We start from the raw sequence: 27,219 nt of genomic DNA on the forward strand, positions 1-27,219 counted from the left end.
CCACACAGCTTTCAGAGCTGGATCAGAGGTCAAATCTGTTCTGTATATTTAGCCTGGTCTTTCAGGCTAGCATGATCTGATTTACTGAAGTGACACCTCAATTTAAAGCTCAGATTCAGACCTTTTCATAGAGTCCAACATTGTTCATTTTAAACCTTCTGGTGGCTAGCAGCACACTGATGAATTATGGTTATATTCAACTGTTTTTAAAAGGCCTGCAGCCAACTGGTTTTATATTCTAACTTATCCTCCTGTATTTCTGGTAAACCTGCTTCAAATCAAACATGTTGCCCATCAAATTAAAGCTTAGGTTCTCTTCTTTCCATCAATTTTCGGCTTTCCATCATAGCACAACCTGGCTGCTTAAAATCAGACATTTAGTGTGGTCAATACCAGACAGCTTTCAGAGCTGGGTCAGAGGTCAAATCTGTTCTGTATATTTAGCCTGGTCTTTCAGGCTAGCATGATCTGATTTACTGGAGTGATACCTCAATTTAAAGCTCAGATTCAGACCTTTTCATAGAGTCCAACATTGTTCATTTTAAACCTTCTGGTGGCTAGCAGCACACTGATGAATTATGGTTATATTCAACTGTTTTTAAAAGGCCTGCAGCCAACTGGTTTTATATTCTAACTTATCCTCCTGTATTTCTGGTAAACCTGCTTCAAATCAAACATGTTGCACATCAAATTAAAGCTTAGGTTCTCTTCTTTCCATCAATTGTTGGCTTTCCATCATAGCACAACCTGGCTGCTTAAAATCAGACATTTAGTGTGGTCAATACCAGACAGCTTTCAGAGCTGGGTCAGAGGTCAAATCTGTTCTGTATATTTAGCCTGGTCTTTCAGGCTAGCATGATCTGATTTACTGGAGTGACACCTCAATTTAAAGCTCAGATTCAGACCTTTTCATAGAGTCCAACATTGTTCATTTTAAACCTTCTGGTGGCTAGCAGCACACTGATGAATTATGGTTATATTCAACTGTCTTTAAAAGGCCTGCAGCCAACTGGTTTTATATTCTAACTTATCCTCCTGTATTTCTGGTAAACCTGCTTCAAATCAAACATGTTGCACATCAAATTAAAGCTTAGGTTCTCTTCTTTCCATCAATTGTTGGCTTTCCATCCTATCACAACCTGGCTGCTTAAAATCAGACATTTAGTGTGGTCAATACCAGACAGCTTTCAGAGCTGGGTCAGAGGTCAAATCTGTTCTGTATATTTAGCCTGGTCTTTCAGGCTAGCATGATCTGATTTACTGAAGTGACACCTCAATTTAAAGCTCAGATTCAGACCTTTTCATAGAGTCCAACATTGTTCATTTTAAAACTTCTGGTGGCTAGCAGCACACTGATGAATTATGGTTATATTCAACTGTCTTTAAAAGGCCTGCAGCCAACTGGTTTTATATTCTAACTTATCCTCCTGTATTTCTGGTAAACCTGCTTCAAATCAAACATGTTGCACATCAAATTAAAGCTTAGGTTCTCTTCTTTCCATCAATTATTGGCTTTCCATTCTATCACAACCTGGCTGCTTAAAATCAGACATTTAGTGTGGTCAATACCACACAGCTTTCAGAGCTTGGTCAGAGGTCAAATCTGTTCTGTATATTTAGCCTGGTCTTTCAGGCTAGCATGATCTGATTTACTGGAGTGATACCTCAATTTAAAGCTCAGATTCAGACCTTTTCATAGAGTCCAACATTGTTCATTTTAAACCTTCTGGTGGCTAGCAGCACACTGATGAATTATGGTTATATTCAACTGTTTTTAAAAGGCCTGCAGCCAACTGGTTTTATATTCTAACTTATCCTCCTGTATTTCTGGTAAACCTGCTTCAAATCAAACATGTTGCACATCAAATTAAAGCTTAGGTTCTCTTCTTTCCATCAATTGTTGGCTTTCCATCCTATCACAACCTGGCTGCTTAAAATCAGACATTTAGTGTGGTCAATACCACACAGCTTTCAGAGCTTGGTCAGAGGTCAAATCTGTTCTGTATATTTAGCCTGGTCTTTCAGGCTAGCATGATCTGATTTACTGAAGTGATACCTCAATTTAAAGCTCAGATTCAGACCTTTTCATAGAGTCCAACATTGTTCATTTTAAACCTTCTGGTGGCTAGCAGCACACTGATGAATTATGGTTATATTCAACTGTCTTTAAAAGGCCTGCAGCCAACTGGTTTTATATTCTAACTTATCCTCCTGTATTTCTGGTAAACCTGCTTCAAATCAAACATGTTGCACATCAAATTAAAGCTTAGGTTCTCTTCTTTCCATCAATTGTTGGCTTTCCATCATAGCACAACCTGGCTGCTTAAAATCAGACATTTAGTGTGGTCAATACCAGACAGCTTTCAGAGCTGGGTCAGAGGTCAAATCTTTTCTGTATATTTAGCCTGGTCTTTCAGGCTAGCATGACTGATTTACTGGAGTGATACCTCAATTTAAAGCTCAGATTCAGACCTTTTCATAGAGTCCAACATTGTTCATTTTAAACCTTCTGGTGGCTAGCAGCACACTGATAAATTATGGTTATATTCAACTGTCTTTAAAAGGCCTGCAGCCAACAGGTTTTATATTCTAACTTATCCTCCTGTATTTCTGGTAAACCTGCTTCAAATCAAACATGTTGCACATCAAATTAAAGCTTAGGTTCTCTTCTTTCCATCAATTTTCGGCTTTCCATCATAGCACAACCTGGCTGCTTAAAATCAGACATTTAGTGTGGTCAATACCACACAGCTTTCAGAGCAGGGTCAGAGGTCAAATCTGTTCTGTATATTTAGCCTGGTCTTTCAGGCTAGCATGATCTGATTTACTGGAGTGATACCTCAATTTAAAGCTCAGATTCAGACCTTTTCATAGAGTCCAACATTGTTCATTTTAAACCTTCTGGTGGCTAGCAGCACACTGATGAATTATGGTTATATTCAACTGTCTTTAAAAGGCCTGCAGCCAACTGGTTTTATATTCTAACTTATCCTCCTGTATTTCTGGTAAACCTGCTTCAAATCAAACATGTTGCACATCAAATTAAAGCTTAGGTTCTCTTCTTTCCATCAATTGTTGGCTTTCCATCCTATCACAACCTGGCTGCTTAAAATCAGACATTTAGTGTGGTCAATACCACACAGCTTTCAGAGCTGGGTCAGAGGTCAAATCTGTTCTGTATATTTAGCCTGGTCTTTCAGGCTAGCATGATCTGATTTACTGAAGTGACACCTCAATTTAAAGCTCAGATTCAGACCTTTTCATAGAGTCCAACATTGTTCATTTTAAACCTTCTGGTGGCTAGCAGCACACTGATGAATTATGGTTATATTCAACTGTTTTTAAAAGGCCTGCAGCCAACTGGTTTTATATTCTAACTTATCCTCCTGTATTTCTGGTAAACCTGCTTCAAATCAAACATGTTGCCCATCAAATTAAAGCTTAGGTTCTCTTCTTTCCATCAATTTTCGGCTTTCCATCATAGCACAACCTGGCTGCTTAAAATCAGACATTTAGTGTGGTCAATACCAGACAGCTTTCAGAGCTGGGTCAGAGGTCAAATCTGTTCTGTATATTTAGCCTGGTCTTTCAGGCTAGCATGATCTGATTTACTGGAGTGATACCTCAATTTAAAGCTCAGATTCAGACCTTTTCATAGAGTCCAACATTGTTCATTTTAAACCTTCTGGTGGCTAGCAGCACACTGATGAATTATGGTTATATTCAACTGTTTTTAAAAGGCCTGCAGCCAACTGGTTTTATATTCTAACTTATCCTCCTGTATTTCTGGTAAACCTGCTTCAAATCAAACATGTTGCACATCAAATTAAAGCTTAGGTTCTCTTCTTTCCATCAATTGTTGGCTTTCCATCATAGCACAACCTGGCTGCTTAAAATCAGACATTTAGTGTGGTCAATACCAGACAGCTTTCAGAGCTGGGTCAGAGGTCAAATCTGTTCTGTATATTTAGCCTGGTCTTTCAGGCTAGCATGATCTGATTTACTGGAGTGACACCTCAATTTAAAGCTCAGATTCAGACCTTTTCATAGAGTCCAACATTGTTCATTTTAAACCTTCTGGTGGCTAGCAGCACACTGATGAATTATGGTTATATTCAACTGTCTTTAAAAGGCCTGCAGCCAACTGGTTTTATATTCTAACTTATCCTCCTGTATTTCTGGTAAACCTGCTTCAAATCAAACATGTTGCACATCAAATTAAAGCTTAGGTTCTCTTCTTTCCATCAATTGTTGGCTTTCCATCCTATCACAACCTGGCTGCTTAAAATCAGACATTTAGTGTGGTCAATACCAGACAGCTTTCAGAGCTGGGTCAGAGGTCAAATCTGTTCTGTATATTTAGCCTGGTCTTTCAGGCTAGCATGATCTGATTTACTGAAGTGACACCTCAATTTAAAGCTCAGATTCAGACCTTTTCATAGAGTCCAACATTGTTCATTTTAAACCTTCTGGTGGCTAGCAGCACACTGATGAATTATGGTTATATTCAACTGTTTTTAAAAGGCCTGCAGCCAACTGGTTTTATATTCTAACTTATCCTCCTGTATTTCTGGTAAACCTGCTTCAAATCAAACATGTTGCCCATCAAATTAAAGCTTAGGTTCTCTTCTTTCCATCAATTTTCGGCTTTCCATCATAGCACAACCTGGCTGCTTAAAATCAGACATTTAGTGTGGTCAATACCAGACAGCTTTCAGAGCTGGGTCAGAGGTCAAATCTGTTCTGTATATTTAGCCTGGTCTTTCAGGCTAGCATGATCTGATTTACTGGAGTGATACCTCAATTTAAAGCTCAGATTCAGACCTTTTCATAGAGTCCAACATTGTTCATTTTAAACCTTCTGGTGGCTAGCAGCACACTGATGAATTATGGTTATATTCAACTGTTTTTAAAAGGCCTGCAGCCAACTGGTTTTATATTCTAACTTATCCTCCTGTATTTCTGGTAAACCTGCTTCAAATCAAACATGTTGCACATCAAATTAAAGCTTAGGTTCTCTTCTTTCCATCAATTGTTGGCTTTCCATCATAGCACAACCTGGCTGCTTAAAATCAGACATTTAGTGTGGTCAATACCAGACAGCTTTCAGAGCTGGGTCAGAGGTCAAATCTGTTCTGTATATTTAGCCTGGTCTTTCAGGCTAGCATGATCTGATTTACTGGAGTGACACCTCAATTTAAAGCTCAGATTCAGACCTTTTCATAGAGTCCAACATTGTTCATTTTAAAACTTCTGGTGGCTAGCAGCACACTGATGAATTATGGTTATATTCAACTGTCTTTAAAAGGCCTGCAGCCAACTGGTTTTATATTCTAACTTATCCTCCTGTATTTCTGGTAAACCTGCTTCAAATCAAACATGTTGCACATCAAATTAAAGCTTAGGTTCTCTTCTTTCCATCAATTATTGGCTTTCCATTCTATCACAACCTGGCTGCTTAAAATCAGACATTTAGTGTGGTCAATACCACACAGCTTTCAGAGCTTGGTCAGAGGTCAAATCTGTTCTGTATATTTAGCCTGGTCTTTCAGGCTAGCATGATCTGATTTACTGGAGTGATACCTCAATTTAAAGCTCAGATTCAGACCTTTTCATAGAGTCCAACATTGTTCATTTTAAACCTTCTGGTGGCTAGCAGCACACTGATGAATTATGGTTATATTCAACTGTTTTTAAAAGGCCTGCAGCCAACTGGTTTTATATTCTAACTTATCCTCCTGTATTTCTGGTAAACCTGCTTCAAATCAAACATGTTGCACATCAAATTAAAGCTTAGGTTCTCTTCTTTCCATCAATTGTTGGCTTTCCATCCTATCACAACCTGGCTGCTTAAAATCAGACATTTAGTGTGGTCAATACCACACAGCTTTCAGAGCTTGGTCAGAGGTCAAATCTGTTCTGTATATTTAGCCTGGTCTTTCAGGCTAGCATGATCTGATTTACTGAAGTGATACCTCAATTTAAAGCTCAGATTCAGACCTTTTCATAGAGTCCAACATTGTTCATTTTAAACCTTCTGGTGGCTAGCAGCACACTGATGAATTATGGTTATATTCAACTGTCTTTAAAAGGCCTGCAGCCAACTGGTTTTATATTCTAACTTATCCTCCTGTATTTCTGGTAAACCTGCTTCAAATCAAACATGTTGCACATCAAATTAAAGCTTAGGTTCTCTTCTTTCCATCAATTGTTGGCTTTCCATCATAGCACAACCTGGCTGCTTAAAATCAGACATTTAGTGTGGTCAATACCAGACAGCTTTCAGAGCTGGGTCAGAGGTCAAATCTTTTCTGTATATTTAGCCTGGTCTTTCAGGCTAGCATGACTGATTTACTGGAGTGATACCTCAATTTAAAGCTCAGATTCAGACCTTTTCATAGAGTCCAACATTGTTCATTTTAAACCTTCTGGTGGCTAGCAGCACACTGATAAATTATGGTTATATTCAACTGTCTTTAAAAGGCCTGCAGCCAACAGGTTTTATATTCTAACTTATCCTCCTGTATTTCTGGTAAACCTGCTTCAAATCAAACATGTTGCACATCAAATTAAAGCTTAGGTTCTCTTCTTTCCATCAATTTTCGGCTTTCCATCATAGCACAACCTGGCTGCTTAAAATCAGACATTTAGTGTGGTCAATACCACACAGCTTTCAGAGCAGGGTCAGAGGTCAAATCTGTTCTGTATATTTAGCCTGGTCTTTCAGGCTAGCATGATCTGATTTACTGGAGTGATACCTCAATTCAAAGCTCAGATTCAGACCTTTTCATAGAGTCCAACATTGTTCATTTTAAACCTTCTGGTGGCTAGCAGCACACTGATGAATTATGGTTATATTCAACTGTCTTTAAAAGGCCTGCAGCCAACTGGTTTTATATTCTAACTTATCCTCCTGTATTTCTGGTAAACCTGCTTCAAATCAAACATGTTGCACATCAAATTAAAGCTTAGGTTCTCTTCTTTCCATCAATTGTTGGCTTTCCATCCTATCACAACCTGGCTGCTTAAAATCAGACATTTAGTGTGGTCAATACCACACAGCTTTCAGAGCTGGGTCAGAGGTCAAATCTGTTCTGTATATTTAGCCTGGTCTTTCAGGCTAGCATGATCTGATTTACTGAAGTGACACCTCAATTTAAAGCTCAGATTCAGACCTTTTCATAGAGTCCAACATTGTTCATTTTAAACCTTCTGGTGGCTAGCAGCACACTGATGAATTATGGTTATATTCAACTGTTTTTAAAAGGCCTGCAGCCAACTGGTTTTATATTCTAACTTATCCTCCTGTATTTCTGGTAAACCTGCTTCAAATCAAACATGTTGCCCATCAAATTAAAGCTTAGGTTCTCTTCTTTCCATCAATTTTCGGCTTTCCATCATAGCACAACCTGGCTGCTTAAAATCAGACATTTAGTGTGGTTAATACCACACAGCTTTCAGAGCTGGGTCAGAGGTCAAATCTGTTCTGTATATTTAGCCTGGTCTTTCAGGCTAGCATGATCTGATTTACTGGAGTGATACCTCAATTTAAAGCTCAGATTCAGACCTTTTCATAGAGTCCAACATTGTTCATTTTAAACCTTCTGGTGGCTAGCAGCACACTGATGAATTATGGTTATATTCAACTGTTTTTAAAAGGCCTGCAGCCAACTGGTTTTATATTCTAACTTATCCTCCTGTATTTCTGGTAAACCTGCTTCAAATCAAACATGTTGCACATCAAATTAAAGCTTAGGTTCTCTTCTTTCCATCAATTGTTGGCTTTCCATCATAGCACAACCTGGCTGCTTAAAATCAGACATTTAGTGTGGTCAATACCAGACAGCTTTCAGAGCTGGGTCAGAGGTCAAATCTGTTCTGTATATTTAGCCTGGTCTTTCAGGCTAGCATGATCTGATTTACTGGAGTGACACCTCAATTTAAAGCTCAGATTCAGACCTTTTCATAGAGTCCAACATTGTTCATTTTAAACCTTCTGGTGGCTAGCAGCACACTGATGAATTATGGTTATATTCAACTGTCTTTAAAAGGCCTGCAGCCAACTGGTTTTATATTCTAACTTATCCTCCTGTATTTCTGGTAAACCTGCTTCAAATCAAACATGTTGCACATCAAATTAAAGCTTAGGTTCTCTTCTTTCCATCAATTGTTGGCTTTCCATCCTATCACAACCTGGCTGCTTAAAATCAGACATTTAGTGTGGTCAATACCAGACAGCTTTCAGAGCTGGGTCAGAGGTCAAATCTGTTCTGTATATTTAGCCTGGTCTTTCAGGCTAGCATGATCTGATTTACTGAAGTGACACCTCAATTTAAAGCTCAGATTCAGACCTTTTCATAGAGTCCAACATTGTTCATTTTAAACCTTCTGGTGGCTAGCAGCACACTGATGAATTATGGTTATATTCAACTGTTTTTAAAAGGCCTGCAGCCAACTGGTTTTATATTCTAACTTATCCTCCTGTATTTCTGGTAAACCTGCTTCAAATCAAACATGTTGCCCATCAAATTAAAGCTTAGGTTCTCTTCTTTCCATCAATTTTCGGCTTTCCATCATAGCACAACCTGGCTGCTTAAAATCAGACATTTAGTGTGGTCAATACCACACAGCTTTCAGAGCTGGGTCAGAGGTCAAATCTGTTCTGTATATTTAGCCTGGTCTTTCAGGCTAGCATGATCTGATTTACTGGAGTGATACCTCAATTTAAAGCTCAGATTCAGACCTTTTCATAGAGTCCAACATTGTTCATTTTAAACCTTCTGGTGGCTAGCAGCACACTGATGAATTATGGTTATATTCAACTGTTTTTAAAAGGCCTGCAGCCAACTGGTTTTATATTCTAACTTATCCTCCTGTATTTCTGGTAAACCTGCTTCAAATCAAACATGTTGCCCATCAAATTAAAGCTTAGGTTCTCTTCTTTCCATCAATTTTCGGCTTTCCATCATAGCACAACCTGGCTGCTTAAAATCAGACATTTAGTGTGGTCAATACCAGACAGCTTTCAGAGCTGGGTCAGAGGTCAAATCTGTTCTGTATATTTAGCCTGGTCTTTCAGGCTAGCATGATCTGATTTACTGGAGTGATACCTCAATTTAAAGCTCAGATTCAGACCTTTTCATAGAGTCCAACATTGTTCATTTTAAACCTTCTGGTGGCTAGCAGCACACTGATGAATTATGGTTATATTCAACTGTTTTTAAAAGGCCTGCAGCCAACTGGTTTTATATTCTAACTTATCCTCTTGTATTTCTGGTAAACCTGCTTCAAATCAAACATGTTGCACATCAAATTAAAGCTTAGGTTCTCTTCTTTCCATCAATTGTTGGCTTTCCATCATAGCACAACCTGGCTGCTTAAAATCAGACATTTAGTGTGGTCAATACCAGACAGCTTTCAGAGCTGGGTCAGAGGTCAAATCTGTTCTGTATATTTAGCCTGGTCTTTCAGGCTAGCATGATCTGATTTACTGGAGTGACACCTCAATTTAAAGCTCAGATTCAGACCTTTTCATAGAGTCCAACATTGTTCATTTTAAAACTTCTGGTGGCTAGCAGCACACTGATGAATTATGGTTATATTCAACTGTCTTTAAAAGGCCTGCAGCCAACTGGTTTTATATTCTAACTTATCCTCCTGTATTTCTGGTAAACCTGCTTCAAATCAAACATGTTGCACATCAAATTAAAGCTTAGGTTCTCTTCTTTCCATCAATTATTGGCTTTCCATTCTATCACAACCTGGCTGCTTAAAATCAGACATTTAGTGTGGTCAATACCACACAGCTTTCAGAGCTTGGTCAGAGGTCAAATCTGTTCTGTATATTTAGCCTGGTCTTTCAGGCTAGCATGATCTGATTTACTGGAGTGATACCTCAATTTAAAGCTCAGATTCAGACCTTTTCATAGAGTCCAACATTGTTCATTTTAAACCTTCTGGTGGCTAGCAGCACACTGATGAATTATGGTTATATTCAACTGTTTTTAAAAGGCCTGCAGCCAACTGGTTTTATATTCTAACTTATCCTCCTGTATTTCTGGTAAACCTGCTTCAAATCAAACATGTTGCACATCAAATTAAAGCTTAGGTTCTCTTCTTTCCATCAATTGTTGGCTTTCCATCCTATCACAACCTGGCTGCTTAAAATCAGACATTTAGTGTGGTCAATACCACACAGCTTTCAGAGCTTGGTCAGAGGTCAAATCTGTTCTGTATATTTAGCCTGGTCTTTCAGGCTAGCATGATCTGATTTACTGGAGTGATACCTCAATTTAAAGCTCAGATTCAGACCTTTTCATAGAGTCCAACATTGTTCATTTTAAACCTTCTGGTGGCTAGCAGGACACTGATGAATTATGGTTATATTCAACTGTCTTTAAAAGGCCTGCAGCCAACTGGTTTTATATTCTAACTTATCCTCCTGTATTTCTGGTAAACCTGCTTCAAATCAAACATGTTGCACATCAAATTAAAGCTTAGGTTCTCTTCTTTCCAACAATTGTTGGCTTTCCATCATAGCACAACCTGCCTGCTTAAAATCAGACATTTAGTGTGGTCAATACCAGACAGCTTTCAGAGCTGGGTCAGAGGTCAAATCTGTTCTGTATATTTAGCCTGGTCTTTCAGGCTAGCATGATCTGATTTACTGGAGTGACACCTCAATTTAAAGCTCAGATTCAGACCTTTTCATAGAGTCCAACATTGTTGATTTTACCCCTTCTGGTGGCTAGCAGCACACTGATGAATTATGGTTACATTCAGCTGTTTTCAAAAGGCCTGCAGCCAACAGGTTTTATATTCTAACTTATCCTCCTGTATTTCTGGTAAACCTGCTTCAAATCAAACATGTTGCACATCAAATTAAAGCTTAGGTTCTCTTCTTTCCAACAATTGTTGGCTTTCCATCATAGCACAACCTGGCTGCTTAAAATCAGACATTTAGTGTGGTCAATACCAGACAGCTTTCAGAGCTGGGTCAGAGGTCAAATCTGTTCTGTATATTTAGCCTGGTCTTTCAGGCTAGCATAATCTGATTTACTGGAGTGACACCTCAATTTAAAGCTCAGATTCAGACCTTTTCATAGAGTCCAACATTGTTCATTTTAAACCTTCTGGTGGCTAGCAGCACACTGATGAATTATGGTTATATTCAAGTGTTTTTAAAAGGCCTGCAGCCAACTGGTTTTATATTCTAACTTATCCTCCTGTATTTCTGGTAAACCTGCTTCAAATCAAACATGTTGCACATCAAATTAAAGCTTAGGTTCTCTTCTTTCCATCAATTTTCGGCTTTCCATCATAGCACAACCTGGCTGCTTAAAATCAGACATTTAGTGTGGTCAATACCAGACAGCTTTCAGAGCTGGGTCAGAGGTCAAATCTGTTCTGTATATTTAGCCTGGTCTTTCAGGCTAGCATGATCTGATTTACTGGAGTGATACCTCAATTTAAAGCTCAGATTCAGACCTTTTCATAGAGTCCAACATTGTTCATTTTAAACCTTCTGGTGGCTAGCAGCACACTGATGAATTATGGTTATATTCAACTGTTTTTAAAAGGCCTGCAGCCAACTGGTTTTATATTCTAACTTATCCTCCTGTATTTCTGGTAAACCTGCTTCAAATCAAACATGTTGCACATCAAATTAAAGCTTAGGTTCTCTTCTTTCCATCAATTTTCGGCTTTCCATCATAGCACAACCTGGCTGCTTAAAATCAGACATTTAGTGTGGTCAATACCAGACAGCTTTCAGAGCTGGGTCAGAGGTCAAATCTGTTCTGTATATTTAGCCTGGTCTTTCAGGCTAGCATGATCTGATTTACTGGAGTGATACCTCAATTTAAAGCTCAGATTCAGACCTTTTCATAGAGTCCAACATTGTTCATTTTAAACCTTCTGGTGGCTAGCAGCACACTGATGAATTATGGTTATATTCAACTGTTTTTAAAAGGCCTGCAGCCAACTGGTTTTATATTCTAACTTATCCTCCTGTATTTCTGGTAAACCTGCTTCAAATCAAACATGTTGCACATCAAATTAAAGCTTAGGTTCTCTTCTTTCCATCAATTGTTGGCTTTCCATCATAGCACAACCTGGCTGCTTAAAATCAGACATTTAGTGTGGTCAATACCAGACAGCTTTCAGAGCTGGGTCAGAGGTCAAATCTGTTCTGTATATTTAGCCTGGTCTTTCAGGCTAGCATGATCTGATTTACTGGAGTGATACCTCAATTTAAAGCTCAGATTCAGACCTTTTCATAGAGTCCAACATTGTTCATTTTAAACCTTCTGGTGGCTAGCAGCACACTGATGAATTATGGTTATATTCAACTGTTTTTAAAAGTCCTGCAGCCAACTGGTTTTATATTCTAACTTATCCTGCTGTATTTCTGGTAAACCTGCTTCAAATCAAACATGTTGCACATCAAATTAAAGCTTAGGTTCTCTTCTTTCCATCAATTTTCGGCTTTCCATCATAGCACAACCTGGCTGCTTAAAATCAGACATTTAGTGTGGTCAATACCAGACAGCTTTCAGAGCTGGGTCAGAGGTCAAATCTGTTCTGTATATTTAGCCTGGTCTTTCAGGCTAGCATGATCTGATTTACTGGAGTGATACCTCAATTTAAAGCTCAGATTCAGACCTTTTCATAGAGTCCAACATTGTTCATTTTAAACCTTCTGGTGGCTAGCAGCACACTGATGAATTATGGTTATATTCAACTGTTTTTAAAAGGCCTGCAGCCAACTGGTTTTATATTCTAACTTATCCTCCTGTATTTCTGGTAAACCTGCTTCAAATCAAACATGTTGCACATCAAATTAAAGCTTAGGTTCTCTTCTTTCCATCAATTGTTGGCTTTCCATCCTATCACAACCTGGCTGCTTAAAATCAGACATTTAGTGTGGTCAATACCACACAGCTTTCAGAGCTTGGTCAGAGGTCAAATCTGTTCTGTATATTTAGCCTGGTCTTTCAGGCTAGCATGATCTGATTTACTGGAGTGATACCTCAATTTAAAGCTCAGATTCAGACCTTTTCATAGAGTCCAACATTGTTCATTTTAAACCTTCTGGTGGCTAGCAGCACACTGATGAATTATGGTTATATTCAACTGTCTTTAAAAGGCCTGCAGCCAACTGGTTTTATATTCTAACTTATCCTCCTGTATTTCTGGTAAACCTGCTTCAAATCAAACATGTTGCACATCAAATTAAAGCTTAGGTTCTCTTCTTTCCATCAATTATTGGCTTTCCATTCTATCACAACCTGGCTGCTTAAAATCAGACATTTAGTGTGGTCAATACCAGACAGCTTTCAGAGCTGGGTCAGAGGTCAAATCTGTTCTGTATATTTAGCCTGGTCTTTCAGGCTAGCATGATCTGATTTACTGGAGTGATACCTCAATTTAAAGCTCAGATTCAGACCTTTTCATAGAGTCCAACATTGTTCATTTTAAACCTTCTGGTGGCTAGCAGCACACTGATGAATTATGGTTATATTCAAGTGTTTTTAAAAGGCCTGCAGCCAACTGGTTTTATATTCTAACTTATCCTCCTGTATTTCTGGTAAACCTGCTTCAAATCAAACATGTTGCACATCAAATTAAAGCTTAGGTTCTCTTCTTTCCAACAATTGTTGGCTTTCCATCATAGCACAACCTGCCTGCTTAAAATCAGACATTTAGTGTGGTCAATACCACACAGCTTTCAGAGCTTGGTCAGAGGTCAAATCTGTTCTGTATATTTAGCCTGGTCTTTCAGGCTAGCATGATCTGATTTACTGGAGTGATACCTCAATTTAAAGCTCAGATTCAGACCTTTTCATAGAGTCCAACATTGTTCATTTTAAACCTTCTGGTGGCTAGCAGCACACTGATGAATTATGGTTATATTCAACTGTTTTTAAAAGGCCTGCAGCCAACTGGTTTTATATTCTAACTTATCCTCCTGTATTTCTGGTAAACCTGCTTCAAATCAAACATGTTGCCCATCAAATTAAAGCTTAGGTTCTCTTCTTTCCATCAATTTTCGGCTTTCCATCATAGCACAACCTGGCTGCTTAAAATCAGACATTTAGTGTGGTCAATACCAGACAGCTTTCAGAGCTGGGTCAGAGGTCAAATCTGTTCTGTATATTTAGCCTGGTCTTTCAGGCTAGCATGATCTGATTTACTGGAGTGATACCTCAATTTAAAGCTCAGATTCAGACCTTTTCATAGAGTCCAACATTGTTCATTTTAAACCTTCTGGTGGCTAGCAGCACACTGATGAATTATGGTTATATTCAACTGTTTTTAAAAGGCCTGCAGCCAACTGGTTTTATATTCTAACTTATCCTCCTGTATTTCTGGTAAACCTGCTTCAAATCAAACATGTTGCACATCAAATTAAAGCTTAGGTTCTCTTCTTTCCATCAATTGTTGGCTTTCCATCATAGCACAACCTGGCTGCTTAAAATCAGACATTTAGTGTGGTCAATACCAGACAGCTTTCAGAGCTGGGTCAGAGGTCAAATCTGTTCTGTATATTTAGCCTGGTCTTTCAGGCTAGCATGATCTGATTTACTGGAGTGACACCTCAATTTAAAGCTCAGATTCAGACCTTTTCATAGAGTCCAACATTGTTCATTTTAAAACTTCTGGTGGCTAGCAGCACACTGATGAATTATGGTTATATTCAACTGTCTTTAAAAGGCCTGCAGCCAACTGGTTTTATATTCTAACTTATCCTCCTGTATTTCTGGTAAACCTGCTTCAAATCAAACATGTTGCACATCAAATTAAAGCTTAGGTTCTCTTCTTTCCATCAATTGTTGGCTTTCCATCCTATCACAACCTGGCTGCTTAAAATCAGACATTTAGTGTGGTCAATACCACACAGCTTTCAGAGCTTGGTCAGAGGTCAAATCTGTTCTGTATATTTAGCCTGGTCTTTCAGGCTAGCATGATCTGATTTACTGGAGTGATACCTCAATTTAAAGCTCAGATTCAGACCTTTTCATAGAGTCCAACATTGTTCATTTTAAACCTTCTGGTGGCTAGCAGGACACTGATGAATTATGGTTATATTCAACTGTCTTTAAAAGGCCTGCAGCCAACTGGTTTTATATTCTAACTTATCCTCCTGTATTTCTGGTAAACCTGCTTCAAATCAAACATGTTGCACATCAAATTAAAGCTTAGGTTCTCTTCTTTCCAACAATTGTTGGCTTTCCATCATAGCACAACCTGCCTGCTTAAAATCAGACATTTAGTGTGGTCAATACCAGACAGCTTTCAGAGCTGGGTCAGAGGTCAAATCTGTTCTGTATATTTAGCCTGGTCTTTCAGGCTAGCATGATCTGATTTACTGGAGTGACACCTCAATTTAAAGCTCAGATTCAGACCTTTTCATAGAGTCCAACATTGTTGATTTTACCCCTTCTGGTGGCTAGCAGCACACTGATGAATTTTGGTTACATTCAGCTGTTTTCAAAAGGCCTGCAGCCAACAGGTTTTATATTCTAACTTATCCTCCTGTATTTCTGGTAAACCTGCTTCAAATCAAACATGTTGCACATCAAATTAAAGCTTAGGTTCTCTTCTTTCCAACAATTGTTGGCTTTCCATCATAGCACAACCTGGCTGCTTAAAATCAGACATTTAGTGTGGTCAATACCAGACAGCTTTCAGAGCTGGGTCAGAGGTCAAATCTGTTCTGTATATTTAGCCTGGTCTTTCAGGCTAGCATAATCTGATTTACTGGAGTGACACCTCAATTTAAAGCTCAGATTCAGACCTTTTCATAGAGTCCAACATTGTTCATTTTAAACCTTCTGGTGGCTAGCAGCACACTGATGAATTATGGTTATATTCAAGTGTTTTTAAAAGGCCTGCAGCCAACTGGTTTTATATTCTAACTTATCCTCCTGTATTTCTGGTAAACCTGCTTCAAATCAAACATGTTGCACATCAAATTAAAGCTTAGGTTCTCTTCTTTCCATCAATTTTCGGCTTTCCATCATAGCACAACCTGGCTGCTTAAAATCAGACATTTAATGTGGTCAATACCAGACAGCTTTCAGAGCTGGGTCAGAGGTCAAATCTGTTCTGTATATTTAGCCTGGTCTTTCAGGCTAGCATGATCTGATTTACTGGAGTGATACCTCAATTTAAAGCTCAGATTCAGACCTTTTCATAGAGTCCAACATTGTTCATTTTAAACCTTCTGGTGGCTAGCAGCACACTGATGAATTATGGTTATATTCAACTGTTTTTAAAAGGCCTGCAGCCAACTGGTTTTATATTCTAACTTATCCTCCTGTATTTCTGGTAAACCTGCTTCAAATCAAACATGTTGCACATCAAATTAAAGCTTAGGTTCTCTTCTTTCCATCAATTTTCGGCTTTCCATCATAGCACAACCTGGCTGCTTAAAATCAGACATTTAGTGTGGTCAATACCAGACAGCTTTCAGAGCTGGGTCAGAGGTCAAATCTGTTCTGTATATTTAGCCTGGTCTTTCAGGCTAGCATGATCTGATTTACTGGAGTGATACCTCAATTTAAAGCTCAGATTCAGACCTTTTCATAGAGTCCAACATTGTTCATTTTAAACCTTCTGGTGGCTAGCAGCACACTGATGAATTATGGTTATATTCAACTGTTTTTAAAAGGCCTGCAGCCAACTGGTTTTATATTCTAACTTATCCTCCTGTATTTCTGGTAAACCTGCTTCAAATCAAACATGTTGCACATCAAATTAAAGCTTAGGTTCTCTTCTTTCCATCAATTGTTGGCTTTCCATCATAGCACAACCTGGCTGCTTAAAATCAGACATTTAGTGTGGTCAATACCAGACAGCTTTCAGAGCTGGGTCAGAGGTCAAATCTGTTCTGTATATTTAGCCTGGTCTTTCAGGCTAGCATGATCTGATTTACTGGAGTGATACCTCAATTTAAAGCTCAGATTCAGACCTTTTCATAGAGTCCAACATTGTTCATTTTAAACCTTCTGGTGGCTAGCAGCACACTGATGAATTATGGTTATATTCAACTGTTTTTAAAAGTCCTGCAGCCAACTGGTTTTATATTCTAACTTATCCTGCTGTATTTCTGGTAAACCTGCTTCAAATCAAACATGTTGCACATCAAATTAAAGCTTAGGTTCTCTTCTTTCCATCAATTTTCGGCTTTCCATCATAGCACAACCTGGCTGCTTAAAATCAGACATTTAGTGTGGTCAATACCAGACAGCTTTCAGAGCTGGGTCAGAGGTCAAATCTGTTCTGTATATTTAGCCTGGTCTTTCAGGCTAGCATGATCTGATTTACTGGAGTGATACCTCAATTTAAAGCTCAGATTCAGACCTTTTCATAGAGTCCAACATTGTTCATTTTAAACCTTCTGGTGGCTAGCAGCACACTGATGAATTATGGTTATATTCAACTGTTTTTAAAAGGCCTGCAGCCAACTGGTTTTATATTCTAACTTATCCTCCTGTATTTCTGGTAAACCTGCTTCAAATCAAACATGTTGCACATCAAATTAAAGCTTAGGTTCTCTTCTTTCCATCAATTGTTGGCTTTCCATCCTATCACAACCTGGCTGCTTAAAATCAGACATTTAGTGTGGTCAATACCACACAGCTTTCAGAGCTTGGTCAGAGGTCAAATCTGTTCTGTATATTTAGCCTGGTCTTTCAGGCTAGCATGATCTGATTTACTGGAGTGATACCTCAATTTAAAGCTCAGATTCAGACCTTTTCATAGAGTCCAACATTGTTCATTTTAAACCTTCTGGTGGCTAGCAGCACACTGATGAATTATGGTTATATTCAACTGTCTTTAAAAGGCCTGCAGCCAACTGGTTTTATATTCTAACTTATCCTCCTGTATTTCTGGTAAACCTGCTTCAAATCAAACATGTTGCACATCAAATTAAAGCTTAGGTTCTCTTCTTTCCAACAATTGTTGGCTTTCCATCATAGCACAACCTGCCTGCTTAAAATCAGACATTTAGTGTGGTCAATACCACACAGCTTTCAGAGCTGGGTCAGAGGTCAAATCTGTTCTGTATATTTAGCCTGGTCTTTCAGGCTAGCATGATCTGATTTACTGGAGTGATACCTCAATTTAAAGCTCAGATTCAGACCTTTTCATAGAGTCCAACATTGTTCATTTTAAACCTTCTGGTGGCTAGCAGCACACTGATGAATTATGGTTATATTCAACTGTTTTTAAAAGGCCTGCAGCCAACTGGTTTTATATTCTAACTTATCCTGCTGTATTTCTGGTAAACCTGCTTCAAATCAAACATGTTGCACATCAAATTAAAGCTTAGGTTCTCTTCTTTCCATCAATTTTCGGCTTTCCATCATAGCACAACCTGGCTGCTTAAAATCAGACATTTAGTGTGGTCAATACCAGACAGCTTTCAGAGCTGGGTCAGAGGTCAAATCTGTTCTGTATATTTAGCCTGGTCTTTCAGGCTAGCATGATCTGATTTACTGGAGTGATACCTCAATTTAAAGCTCAGATTCAGACCTTTTCATAGAGTCCAACATTGTTCATTTTAAACCTTCTGGTGGCTAGCAGCACACTGATGAATTATGGTTATATTCAACTGTTTTTAAAAGGCCTGCAGCCAACTGGTTTTATATTCTAACTTATCCTCCTGTATTTCTGGTAAACCTGCTTCAAATCAAACATGTTGCACATCAAATTAAAGCTTAGGTTCTCTTCTTTCCATCAATTTTCGGCTTTCCATCATAGCACAACCTGGCTGCTTAAAATCAGACATTTAGTGTGGTCAATACCAGACAGCTTTCAGAGCTGGGTCAGAGGTCAAATCTGTTCTGTATATTTAGCCTGGTCTTTCATGCTAGCATGATCTGATTTACTGGAGTGATACCTCAATTTAAAGCTCAGATTCAGACCTTTTCATAGAGTCCAAAATTGTTCATTTTAAACCTTCTGGTGGCTAGCAGCACACTGATGAATTATGGTTATATTCAACTGTTTTTAAAAGGCCTGCAGCCAACTGGTTTTATATTCTAACTTATCCTCCTGTATTTCTGGTAAACCTGCTTCAAATCAAACATGTTGCACATCAAATTAAAGCTTAGGTTCTCTTCTTTCCAACAATTGTTGGCTTTCCATCATAGCACAACCTGCCTGCTTAAAATCAGACATTTAGTGTGGTCAATACCAGACAGCTTTCAGAGCTGGGTCAGAGGTCAAATCTGTTCTGTATATTTAGCCTGGTCTTTCAGGCTAGCATAATCTGATTTACTGGAGTGACACCTCAATTTAAAGCTCAGATTCAGACCTTTTCATAGAGTCCAACATTGTTCATTTTAAACCTTCTGGTGGCTAGCAGCACACTGATGAATTATGGTTATATTCAACTGTTTTTAAAAGGCCTGCAGCCAACTGGTTTTATATTCTAACTTATCCTCCTGTATTTCTGGTAAACCTGCTTCAAATCAAACATGTTGCACATCAAATTAAAGCTTAGGTTCTCTTCTTTCCATCAATTGTTGGCTTTCCATCCTATCACAACCTGGCTGCTTAAAATCAGACATTTAGTGTGGTCAATACCACACAGCTTTCAGAGCTTGGTCAGAGGTCAAATCTGTTCTGTATATTTAGCCTGGTCTTTCAGGCTAGCATGATCTGATTTACTGAAGTGACACCTCAATTTAAAGCTCAGATTCAGACCTTTTCATAGAGTCCAACATTGTTCATTTTAAACCTTCTGGTGGCTAGCAGCACACTGATGAATTATGGTTATATTCAACTGTCTTTAAAAGGCCTGCAGCCAACTGGTTTTATATTCTAACTTATCCTCCTGTATTTCTGGTAAACCTGCTTCAAATCAAACATGTTGCACATCAAATTAAAGCTTAGGTTCTCTTCTTTCCAACAATTGTTGGCTTTCCATCATAGCACAACCTGCCTGCTTAAAATCAGACATTTAGTGTGGTCAATACCAGACAGCTTTCAGAGCTGGGTCAGAGGTCAAATCTGTTCTGTATATTTAGCCTGGTCTTTCAGGCTAGCATAATCTGATTTACTGGAGTGACACCTCAATTTAAAGCTCAGATTCAGACCTTTTCATAGAGTCCAACATTGTTCATTTTAAACCTTCTGGTGGCTAGCAGCACACTGATGAATTATGGTTATATTCAACTGTTTTTAAAAGGCCTGCAGCCAACTGGTTTTATATTCTAACTTATCCTCCTGTATTTCTGGTAAACCTGCTTCAAATCAAACATGTTGCACATCAAATTAAAGCTTAGGTTCTCTTCTTTCCATCAATTGTTGGCTTTCCATCCTATCACAACCTGGCTGCTTAAAATCAGACATTTAGTGTGGTCAATACCACACAGCTTTCAGAGCTTGGTCAGAGGTCAAATCTGTTCTGTATATTTAGCCTGGTCTTTCAGGCTAGCATGATCTGATTTACTGAAGTGACACCTCAATTTAAAGCTCAGATTCAGACCTTTTCATAGAGTCCAACATTGTTCATTTTAAACCTTCTGGTGGCTAGCAGCACACTGATGAATTATGGTTATATTCAACTGTCTTTAAAAGGCCTGCAGCCAACTGGTTTTATATTCTAACTTATCCTCCTGTATTTCTGGTAAACCTGCTTCAAATCAAACATGTTGCACATCAAATTAAAGCTTAGGTTCTCTTCTTTCCAACAATTGTTGGCTTTCCATCATAGCACAACCTGCCTGCTTAAAATCAGACATTTAGTGTGGTCAATACCACACAGCTTTCAGAGCTGGGTCAGAGGTCAAATCTGTTCTGTATATTTAGCCTGGTCTTTCAGGCTAGCATGATCTGATTTACTGGAGTGACACCTCAATTTAAAGCTCAGATTCAGACCTTTTCATAGAGTCCAACATTGTTGATTTTACCCCTTCTGGTGGCTAGCAGCACACTGATGAATTATGGTTACATTCAGCTGTTTTCAAAAGGCCTGCAGCCAACAGGTTTTATATTCTAACTTATCCTCCTGTATTTCTGGTAAACCTGCTTCAAATCAAACATGTTGCACATCAAATTAAAGCTTAGGTTCTCTTCTTTCCAACAATTGTTGGCTTTCCATCATAGCACAACCTGGCTGCTTAAAATCAGACATTTAGTGTGGTCAATACCAGACAGCTTTCAGAGCTGGGTCAGAGGTCAAATCTGTTCTGTATATTTAGCCTGGTCTTTCAGGCTAGCATAATCTGATTTACTGGAGTGACACCTCAATTTAAAGCTCAGATTCAGACCTTTTCATAGAGTCCAACATTGTTCATTTTAAACCTTCTGGTGGTTAGCAGCACACTGATGAATTATGGTTATATTCAACTGTTTTTAAAAGGCCTGCAGCCAACTGGTTTTATATTCTAACTTATCCTCCTGTATTTCTGGTAAACCTGCTTCAAATCAAACATGTTGCACATCAAATTAAAGCTTAGGTTCTCTTCTTTCCATCAATTTTCGGCTTTCCATCATAGCACAACCTGGCTGCTTAAAATCAGACATTTAGTGTGGTCAATACCAGACAGCTTTCAGAGCTGGGTCAGAGGTCAAATCTGTTCTGTATATTTAGCCTGGTCTTTCAGGCTAGCATGATCTGATTTACTGGAGTGATACCTCAATTTAAAGCTCAGATTCAGACCTTTTCATAGAGTCCAACATTGTTCATTTTAAACCTTCTGGTGGCTAGCAGCACACTGATGAATTATGGTTATATTCAACTGTTTTTAAAAGGCCTGCAGCCAACTGGTTTTATATTCTAACTTATCCTCCTGTATTTCTGGTAAACCTGCTTCAAATCAAACATGTTGCACATCAAATTAAAGCTTAGGTTCTCTTCTTTCCATCAATTTTCGGCTTTCCATCATAGCACAACCTGGCTGCTTAAAATCAGACATTTAGTGTGGTCAATACCAGACAGCTTTCAGAGCTGGGTCAGAGGTCAAATCTGTTCTGTATATTTAGCCTGGTCCTTCAGGCTAGCATGATCTGATTTACTGGAGTGACACCTCAATTTAAAGCTCAGATTCAGACCTTTTCATAGAGTCCAACATTGTTCATTTTAAACCTTCTGGTGGCTAGCAGCACACTGATGAATTATGGTTATATTCAACTGTTTTTAAAAGGCCTGCAGCCAACTGGTTTTATATTCTAACTTATCCTCCTGTATTTCTGGTAAACCTGCTTCAAATCAAACATGTTGCACATCAAATTAAAGCTTAGGTTCTCTTCTTTCCATCAATTGTTGGCTTTCCATCCTATCACAACCTGGCTGCTTAAAATCAGACATTTAGTGTGGTCAATACCACACAGCTTTCAGAGCTTGGTCAGAGGTCAAATCTGTTCTGTATATTTAGCCTGGTCTTTCAGGCTAGCATGATCTGATTTACTGAAGTGACACCTCAATTTAAAGCTCAGATTCAGACCTTTTCATAGAGTCCAACATTGTTCATTTTAAACCTTCTGGTGGCTAGCAGCACACTGATGAATTATGGTTATATTCAACTGTCTTTAAAAGGCCTGCAGCCAACTGGTTTTATATTCTAACTTATCCTCCTGTATTTCTGGTAAACCTGCTTCAAATCAAACATGTTGCACATCAAATTAAAGCTTAGGTTCTCTTCTTTCCAACAATTGTTGGCTTTCCATCATAGCACAACCTGCCTGCTTAAAATCAGACATTTAGTGTGGTCAATACCACACAGCTTTCAGAGCTGGGTCAGAGGTCAAATCTGTTCTGTATATTTAGCCTGGTCTTTCAGGCTAGCATAATCTGATTTACTGGAGTGACACCTCAATTTAAAGCTCAGATTCAGACCTTTTCATAGAGTCCAACATTGTTCATTTTAAACCTTCTGGTGGTTAGCAGCACACTGATGAATTATGGTTATATTCAAGTGTTTTTAAAAGGCCTGCAGCCAACTGGTTTTATATTCTAACTTATCCTCCTGTATTTCTGGTAAACCTGCTTCAAATCAAACATGTTGCACATCAAATTAAAGCTTAGGTTCTCTTCTTTCCATCAATTTTCGGCTTTCCATCATAGCACAACCTGGCTGCTTAAAATCAGACATTTAGTGTGGTCAATACCAGACAGCTTTCAGAGCTGGGTCAGAGGTCAAATCTGTTCTGTATATTTAGCCTGGTCTTTCAGGCTAGCATGATCTGATTTACTGGAGTGATACCTCAATTTAAAGCTCAGATTCAGACCTTTTCATAGAGTCCAACATTGTTCATTTTAAACCTTCTGGTGGCTAGCAGCACACTGATGAATTATGGTTATATTCAACTGTTTTTAAAAGGCCTGCAGCCAACTGGTTTTATATTCTAACTTATCCTCCTGTATTTCTGGTAAACCTGCTTCAAATCAAACATGTTGCACATCAAATTAAAGCTTAGGTTCTCTTCTTTCCATCAATTTTCGGCTTTCCATCATAGCACAACCTGGCTGCTTAAAATCAGACATTTAGTGTGGTCAATACCAGACAGCTTTCAGAGCTGGGTCAGAGGTCAAATCTGTTCTGTATATTTAGCCTGGTCTTTCAGGCTAGCATGATCTGATTTACTGGAGTGATACCTCAATTTAAAGCTCAGATTCAGACCTTTTCATAGAGTCCAACATTGTTCATTTTAAACCTTCTGGTGGCTAGCAGCACACTGATGAATTATGGTTATATTCAACTGTTTTTAAAAGGCCTGCAGCCAACTGGTTTTATATTCTAACTTATCCTCCTGTATTTCTGGTAAACCTGCTTCAAATCAAACATGTTGCACATCAAATTAAAGCTTAGGTTCTCTTCTTTCCAACAATTGTTGGCTTTCCATCATAGCACAACCTGCCTGCTTAAAATCAGACATTTAGTGTGGTCAATACCAGACAGCTTTCAGAGCTGGGTCAGAGGTCAAATCTGTTCTGTATATTTAGCCTTGTCTTTCAGGCTAGCATAATCTGATTTACTGGAGTGACACCTCAATTTAAAGCTCAGATTCAGACCTTTTCATAGAGTCCAACATTGTTCATTTTAAACCTTCTGGTGGCTAGCAGCACACTGATGAATTATGGTTATATTCAACTGTTTTTAAAAGGCCTGCAGCCAACTGGTTTTATATTCTAACTTATCCTCCTGTATTTCTGGTAAACCTGCTTCAAATCAAACATGTTGCACATCAAATTAAAGCTTAGGTTCTCTTCTTTCCATCAATTGTTGGCTTTCCATCCTATCACAACCTGGCTGCTTAAAATCAGACATTTAGTGTGGTCAATACCACACAGCTTTCAGAGCTTGGTCAGAGGTCAAATCTGTTCTGTATATTTAGCCTGGTCTTTCAGGCTAGCATGATCTGATTTACTGAAGTGACACCTCAATTTAAAGCTCAGATTCAGACCTTTTCATAGAGTCCAACATTGTTCATTTTAAACCTTCTGGTGGCTAGCAGCACACTGATGAATTATGGTTATATTCAACTGTCTTTAAAAGGCCTGCAGCCAACTGGTTTTATATTCTAACTTATCCTCCTGTATTTCTGGTAAACCTGCTTCAAATCAAACATGTTGCACATCAAATTAAAGCTTAGGTTCTCTTCTTTCCAACAATTGTTGGCTTTCCATCATAGCACAACCTGCCTGCTTAAAATCAGACATTTAGTGTGGTCAATACCACACAGCTTTCAGAGCTGGGTCAGAGGTCAAATCTGTTCTGTATATTTAGCCTGGTCTTTCAGGCTAGCATGATCTGATTTACTGGAGTGACACCTCAATTTAAAGCTCAGATTCAGACCTTTTCATAGAGTCCAACATTGTTGATTTTACCCCTTCTGGTGGCTAGCAGCACACTGATGAATTATGGTTACATTCAGCTGTTTTCAAAAGGCCTGCAGCCAACAGGTTTTATATTCTAACTTATCCTCCTGTATTTCTGGTAAACCTGCTTCAAATCAAACATGTTGCACATCAAATTAAAGCTTAGGTTCTCTTCTTTCCAACAATTGTTGGCTTTCCATCATAGCACAACCTGGCTGCTTAAAATCAGACATTTAGTGTGGTCAATACCAGACAGCTTTCAGAGCTGGGTCAGAGGTCAAATCTGTTCTGTATATTTAGCCTGGTCTTTCAGGCTAGCATAATCTGATTTACTGGAGTGACACCTCAATTTAAAGCTCAGATTCAGACCTTTTCATAGAGTCCAACATTGTTCATTTTAAACCTTCTGGTGGTTAGCAGCACACTGATGAATTATGGTTATATTCAAGTGTTTTTAAAAGGCCTGCAGCCAACTGGTTTTATATTCTAACTTATCCTCCTGTATTTCTGGTAAACCTGCTTCAAATCAAACATGTTGCACATCAAATTAAAGCTTAGGTTCTCTTCTTTCCATCAATTTTCGGCTTTCCATCATAGCACAACCTGGCTGCTTAAAATCAGACATTTAGTGTGGTCAATACCAGACAGCTTTCAGAGCTGGGTCAGAGGTCAAATCTGTTCTGTATATTTAGCCTGGTCTTTCAGGCTAGCATGATCTGATTTACTGGAGTGATACCTCAATTTAAAGCTCAGATTCAGACCTTTTCATAGAGTCCAACATTGTTCATTTTAAACCTTCTGGTGGCTAGCAGCACACTGATGAATTATGGTTATATTCAACTGTTTTTAAAAGGCCTGCAGCCAACTGGTTTTATATTCTAACTTATCCTCCTGTATTTCTGGTAAACCTGCTTCAAATCAAACATGTTGCACATCAAATTAAAGCTTAGGTTCTCTTCTTTCCATCAATTTTCGGCTTTCCATCATAGCACAACCTGGCTGCTTAAAATCAGACATTTAGTGTGGTCAATACCAGACAGCTTTCAGAGCTGGGTCAGAGGTCAAATCTGTTCTGTATATTTAGCCTGGTCTTTCAGGCTAGCATGATCTGATTTACTGGAGTGATACCTCAATTTAAAGCTCAGATTCAGACCTTTTCATAGAGTCCAACATTGTTCATTTTAAACCTTCTGGTGGCTAGCAGCACACTGATGAATTATGGTTATATTCAACTGTTTTTAAAAGGCCTGCAGCCAACTGGTTTTATATTCTAACTTATCCTCCTGTATTTCTGGTAAACCTGCTTCAAATCAAACATGTTGCACATCAAATTAAAGCTTAGGTTCTCTTCTTTCCAACAATTGTTGGCTTTCCATCATAGCACAACCTGCCTGCTTAAAATCAGACATTTAGTGTGGTCAATACCAGACAGCTTTCAGAGCTGGGTCAGAGGTCAAATCTGTTCTGTATATTTAGCCTGGTCTTTCAGGCTAGCATAATCTGATTTACTGGAGTGACACCTCAATTTAAAGCTCAGATTCAGACCTTTTCATAGAGTCCAACATTGTTCATTTTAAACCTTCTGGTGGCTAGCAGCACACTGATGAATTATGGTTATATTCAACTGTTTTTAAAAGGCCTGCAGCCAACTGGTTTTATATTCTAACTTATCCTCCTGTATTTCTGGTAAACCTGCTTCAAATCAAACATGTTGCACATCAAATTAAAGCTTAGGTTCTCTTCTTTCCATCAATTGTTGGCTTTCCATCCTATCACAACCTGGCTGCTTAAAATCAGACATTTAGTGTGGTCAATACCACACAGCTTTCAGAGCTTGGTCAGAGGTCAAATCTGTTCTGTATATTTAGCCTGGTCTTTCAGGCTAGCATGATCTGATTTACTGAAGTGACACCTCAATTTAAAGCTCAGATTCAGACCTTTTCATAGAGTCCAACATTGTTCATTTTAAACCTTCTGGTGGCTAGCAGCACACTGATGAATTATGGTTATATTCAACTGTCTTTAAAAGGCCTGCAGCCAACTGGTTTTATATTCTAACTTATCCTCCTGTATTTCTGGTAAACCTGCTTCAAATCAAACATGTTGCACATCAAATTAAAGCTTAGGTTCTCTTCTTTCCAACAATTGTTGGCTTTCCATCATAGCACAACCTGCCTGCTTAAAATCAGACATTTAGTGTGGTCAATACCACACAGCTTTCAGAGCTGGGTCAGAGGTCAAATCTGTTCTGTATATTTAGCCTGGTCTTTCAGGCTAGCATAATCTGATTTACTGGAGTGACACCTCAATTTAAAGCTCAGATTCAGACCTTTTCATAGAGTCCAACATTGTTCATTTTAAACCTTCTGGTGGTTAGCAGC

Source organism: Centroberyx gerrardi, chromosome 5, assembly GCF_048128805.1.
Source record: "Centroberyx gerrardi isolate f3 chromosome 5, fCenGer3.hap1.cur.20231027, whole genome shotgun sequence".
Lineage (NCBI taxonomy): Eukaryota > Metazoa > Chordata > Actinopteri > Beryciformes > Berycidae > Centroberyx > Centroberyx gerrardi.